Source organism: Notothenia rossii (assembly GCF_949606895.1).
Source record: "Notothenia rossii genome assembly, chromosome: 4".
NCBI lineage: Eukaryota > Metazoa > Chordata > Actinopteri > Perciformes > Nototheniidae > Notothenia > Notothenia rossii.
This window is the reverse complement of record NC_136902.1, coordinates 42,516,972-42,522,971: the sequence shown is the minus strand read 5'-3', so window position 1 is coordinate 42,522,971 and position 6,000 is coordinate 42,516,972.

Sequence of the window (6,000 nt, the reverse complement as noted above, 5' to 3'; positions counted from 1 at the left end):
GATAAATCATTAATTCTACAAGGCTTCAACTGTCTTGTATCTGAGGCACATCTCCCTTTGGGCTAATCAATACGGGTTTTAGCAATTAGCAGAGGAAGCTAGAGACTCAGGGCCCCTCCCTTGCTGGGAACTGCAAAGCAGATTTCAAAGGTCATAAAACCACCCTTTTGACTACACATGAAAAGTGGAAGAAAAGACTATTGCTTTAATTTATTATTACTAAGTAGTGGGACATTGTTTCAGGAATATATGAAAAGCCTCTCTATTATTTAAAGAGTAAAAATGTACTTTCAAATTTAACACCCACGAATATATAAGGTGACATTAAAATGAATATACCAGATTGAACTTTCCTGCCATAACACGTTACTTTAATACTTCAAATAATTAAAATAATACTTCAATTAATAATTCAAATAATACTTCAATTCTCCGTTTTGGTCTCACCCCACGAGACCGACTCACATAAGACATTTGAAACACAACTACTGTCATTCTTTGCTACTGTGTCTGTCCCCCTTCATTAAACCTTTGGGAACAGAACACAACTTTCAATATCAGTGAAGGAACTATCAGAGTGCGAATCTCCGTGCCAGAAAGCAGCATCCTTGCGTGTTGTTGAATCCTCAGGCCCCCCCCCCCCCCTCAGTGGAATACGCCAACAAGGGCAGCTGATAGGGAGGGGGAGATGCGGCCTTTCCTTCAAAGGTGGAACTGATTAATCTGATCAGAGAGAAGTAGACTCCTCTGCTGCCTCGAGAAGTCCCCCAGCCTGCTGACGCCAGCTTCCGAGCCGTCTGCTGTAGGGATGTCCGCGAGGTCCTTCTCCTCCAGTCCGCTGATGACAGCTTCCGAGTCGTCTGCTGTAGGGATGTCCTCGTTGACGATAGCCAGGTCCGTCCTGATGTCCTCCATGGTCCTAGCCGGTGATTTATTCGCCGCACACTGGCTCCAGTAGTACCAGATGTCCCCTGGGTCACTCTGTAAAGGCCGGAGAACCTGGGGTTGAGCCACCTTCAGCAAGACAAACTCCGCTGTGTCGGCCTCCTGCTCCTAGTCCCCCTTTGGCGTCAGCAACCTGTGTGGAGAGATCTGATACCCACCCCTCAAGTCTACGCTCAGGGCTTCTGGGCCCTCAGGCGTTTGACCCACCACTGGTAGGCCGCTTCAGAATTCTAATACTTGGCCTGTGTCAACAAAATAAACCCCAACATCTTCAGGTGAACTAAATAACATATCTCAATAGCTCTGAATTTCTGACAAGCATCTGTGTTATTATAAATGAAATCCTTGAGATCCTATTTAAAATCTAAATATAATATGAACTGCTAATGTCTCTGGTAAAGAAACACACCAATGTTATGGATTAAAAACAACAAAAAATCATGATACTGACAAAGTGAATAATTGCCTGGTGATACTGCTTCTACCTGTCAGTGCTTAGATATTATCAAGCTGAAAAATGAATACAGACATCCAACATACTGTCATCAAATGTCTTTCTATTATGAATTTAAATTAAATGTACATCCCAATAATGATCTAAACCAAAACGTCTGTGGCTTTTACTTCTTTACCAGGCTAGTTACAAGATGTTGTCTAAATTAAATTATATCTCATTACATTACTATGTTTTAACTTAACTGTAATATGTTCTTTCTACATTTCAAACCTCAGTTACTTTAATACCTGTTGAAATATTACAAAATTGTTTTCATTATCACAGTTCACCTTCTCATTCTCATTCTGGAATTACCACTGATTCTGCATCTGTGTTACCTGTTATAACTCAATCAATATTAGAAACATGTCAACATTTTTTAGGAAACCTCTCATTTCCCTTGGAGCTCCAGAATAATGTGTTAGTCTAAAAACATGCTTGGTTAGTTATTGTTTTAGAATCATGCAGTTACACTGATCACATGCCGGCATTCCATTCACACTCACACTGTCAGGTTTTAAAGTCAAGTTCGGTCAGCCCCAGAGTCAGTCATTGATAGTGCTTTTCTCAAGTCACACTGTCAGTCAGGGTCAAATGTCATTTGGTCTCAGTTTCATTGGCCATGTGTCGTGCTCTGCAGAGACTTTAATATTCTACTAGCTGGAGTTGTACTAGTGACATCATTGTGTTGATGTCAACCAATGCAACAAAGTTTTTCTCGTGTTCGCAGCACCATTTTCTTCAGATGTTTAACAAACAAATTATCAATACACTTTAATAATATACCGCCCCTAGGAAACACAATACCTGAAAAATGTTCATGCAAGGCATTCTTAAGTGAACCTGCAGAAAACGGCCTTTTGAATTAATATTCCAAATTAAACCAATAATAATAATAATCAATTTTATCAATTTGTTTACCCTTAGAAGTGAACATACCTCATAATGTTACATCAGGATGTTAAACTAAGCTTTGGCCAAATCAATCATAATTACTGTTTCAGATCTAACTGGAGGTTGAACAAACAAAACCTTTTTTTTTGTTTACATCATGCAAACCACTAACATATTTTCCAATTTCAGCATCAGCCTTGTTACTCTAAAATGACGTCTTAAATAGGAATATTAGAAATGAAACAAATATTTAATCTTCAGAAATGTTCTTAACAAATGGAGAGTAATGCCATCTCTCTATCTAGTGAATAGCCAACATATTTTAAAAATGTCAGATATACAAAAATAAGCCTAAATACTCTATTACTATCAAAGTCTAAAGCTAGACCTAAGCTGAACAGTTTTTTAATGGACAATTTAATCTAGAAACAAAACAAAACTGGACCTGTGTTCTTATGTGTTCTTCAAAATACAGATGTAGCGATTCATTTCAGACAGTTTGAAACGCGAGGGCCGTGATTGGTACGTGATCTGCCCTCGCTCAAGGGAAAACCTCCAGTTTGACTTGAGACCGCCCCCGTGATAGATAAATGTAATTATAATGAAGCCAGCTGCAATGGATCATTGATCCACCAGGGGGTGCAGTGGGGTTCCACACTGGAGCTCATGTGAAATAAAGTGAGATACAGTATGCTGGATGTACAGCGGAACTTTGTTAAGATCCATATGTCACGGATATCATACTACTGTGCTAAATAAGAGACATGTAATCATTTACAAAACATCACCATGTTGTTATTTAACAAAATAATTTTGTTATTCGAAAAAAACGAATGGGAGGAAATGCAGCCCGGCTCTCGATTTAATTTAATCATCATCTTCACCACGATAATTTATGTTTATGTTCGCCGAATTGACATGAAATCACTGACACATATGAATATACTGTATTCAACTTCATTAAAACGTTATTAACGTGCCTAAACTCAGCAATTCACCAAAAATATGTATATTTTAATGGAGTTTCGTCGGTCGATCAGGATCCCAAAGTGTAGCGGAGGGATCCCCATCTGGATGAAGGGTGTTATTTTCCCCATAAAGAACAAGTCGCTGCAAATTATCCCGCTTATTACATGGCCACATTCTCAACAAAGTAACGACATGACTCCCAATATTAATTGAAATGCTTTTATAGATTTAGAAAATGTTTTTATTGATTTAAAAAATAGTTGTATGTATTGATTTAAATTCACATGCATCCGCTAAGAAAAATAGTCCGTTGTTACAGTTTTTTAAACAGTCTGAATGAAACGGCAGCTCTCAGCTTTGTATTTACACAACTAATGGCCCATCAACCACAGCTCTCTCCCCCCCTCCCCCCCTGATCTTTCTTCTCCAGCAGCTAAATTAACAGTAGGTTACTCTGAGTGACCATATACTGTATGTGACAAGCTTACAGTTAGTGACGTAACAACACCATAAAAGCTGGTGGGTTGAAAGCAATACGGGAGGTAAAAATAACTACAATAATTGTGACTTATTTATTGTGGCTTTTATGTTTTTAGGTATAAAATGTTATGTAATTCAGGCTTATAGTTCACCCTTCTCTAAAAGCCTTCAACAATGACAATATTCATTGTAATTTAATAAATCCTTCCAACACACATTGTAAAAAATAGCCTACTGTAAGTTAAGAAATCATTTCAATATGTACATCTTCTGATATAAAAACAATAACATTATAAATAGTAACATAGCTGAACATGGTATTGCACATTTAGCTTTGAGTGTTACTGACCTGAGATGTTTTTATTACATGAATTAAGGTGACTGAGGCTTTTTAATATACAGGGAAGCAAACTCATCAGGTATGAAAAAGGTGACAAGGATCCGAGCCCCCGGCTCCCCCACCCCACGGAATGACAGAGGATTTTAGCAGTCAGAACAACTAAAGCAGCAGTGTTAATAATAACAGAAACGCCAAAGAGTCACATCTAATAGAGATATATAAAAGCATTTATTTTAAATTGTGGAGCAGTCAGTTTATAATTTTGGCAGCACTGTTGAGCATTTTGAAAATTTATTTTCATGCCTCTGTGCAAGGCTTAAGTCTTTTTATCTTTATAGCCACATGGTGTAAAGTAACTAAGTTCATAAACTCAACAAGTACTATACTTGGGCACAATTTTGAGATACTTGTACTTTATTTAAGTATTTCAATGTTTTGCTACTTTGTTCTTCTACTCCACTACAGTTCAGAGGTACATGGTTTACTTTGACTCGACTACATGTATTTAATACCTTTAGTTACTTCACAGATCTGGATTAATTAAGTGAAATATAATCAAGTGTTAAATCAGACTTTAGTTCCACCTGGAGTAAATCCACAAGCTACCCTGCAGTATACAAAGTCATTCAAACTAGCTGCACCTTTAACAGCTTTGAGAACACTTTCATGATCAATCATTATAAAACATATCATATCTATTATTCTGAAATGGACCAATCTGCACAATGACTACTTTTACTGTCGCTACTTTCACTATATTTTGATGATAATACTATTCTACTTTTACTTGAGGAACATTTTGAATGCAGGACTTTTACTGTAACAGAGTATTCCTACACTCTGGGACTATTACTTTTAGTCAAGTACAAGATCTGAGTACTTCTACTTTTACTCAAGTAGCCTACAAGACCTGAGTACTTCTACTTTTACTCTAGTACAAGATCTGTGTGCTTCTACTTTTACTCAAGTACAAGACCTGAGTGCTTCTACTTTTACTCAAGTACAAGATGTGAGTACTTCTACTTTTACTCTAGTACAAGATCTGTGTGCTTCTACTTTTACTCAAGTACAAGATCTGAGTACTTCTACTTTTACTCAAGTACAAGACCTGAGTACTTCTACTTTTACTCAAGTAAAAGATCTGAATACTTCTACTTTTACTCAAGTACAATATATATACTTATACCACCTCTGTGTATAGCCTATGAAAAAAACTATTAGAAATAGAAGGCTAAAGCTAACGTTAGCAGAGAGTGACAATGTATTCTAGCTAGCTAGCTCAACGATTCCTTAAATAATATTGCCACAGAAAAACTTTTCAGTTCACATCACGCTCTGCCGCTCCGACAGGGAGCTCTGCTCTGAACACCTGAACAGCCCGTTCTAACAGCTGTTCACCAGCGGTCCAGTCTGTGCCACAGTGACTCCGGACGCACAGTTAATATTAACGAACGCACCCGTAGGTAATGTAGCTGCTGAAGCTAGACCATCATCTCGGAACAGCAGAGCCTTATTATACATCCATGAGCAGAGCCGACAGGCAGGAAGACTCGAGCACACAGCTCGTACTTCATTATAATATATAAAAAAAGAACATCATGCGTGTCATGATGGCACATAACAGCTCACGGCCGCAGATTACTCCGTGTCCCAGCCCCCCCCATACCCCAAAAATATTTGTATTGCAGATCTACATGAATCACACAAACGACTTATTTTGGATTCAAAACGGCGAATTTCGCCGAAAGGTGACAAGTTTGCATCACTGAAGATAGACAGAGCACAACTGAAACATAACATCTGAAACGATGTAACAACATAATACACTTGTGGGGATGCTTGGGATGTGAGAAGTGAGGGACACGGCTTAGAACGG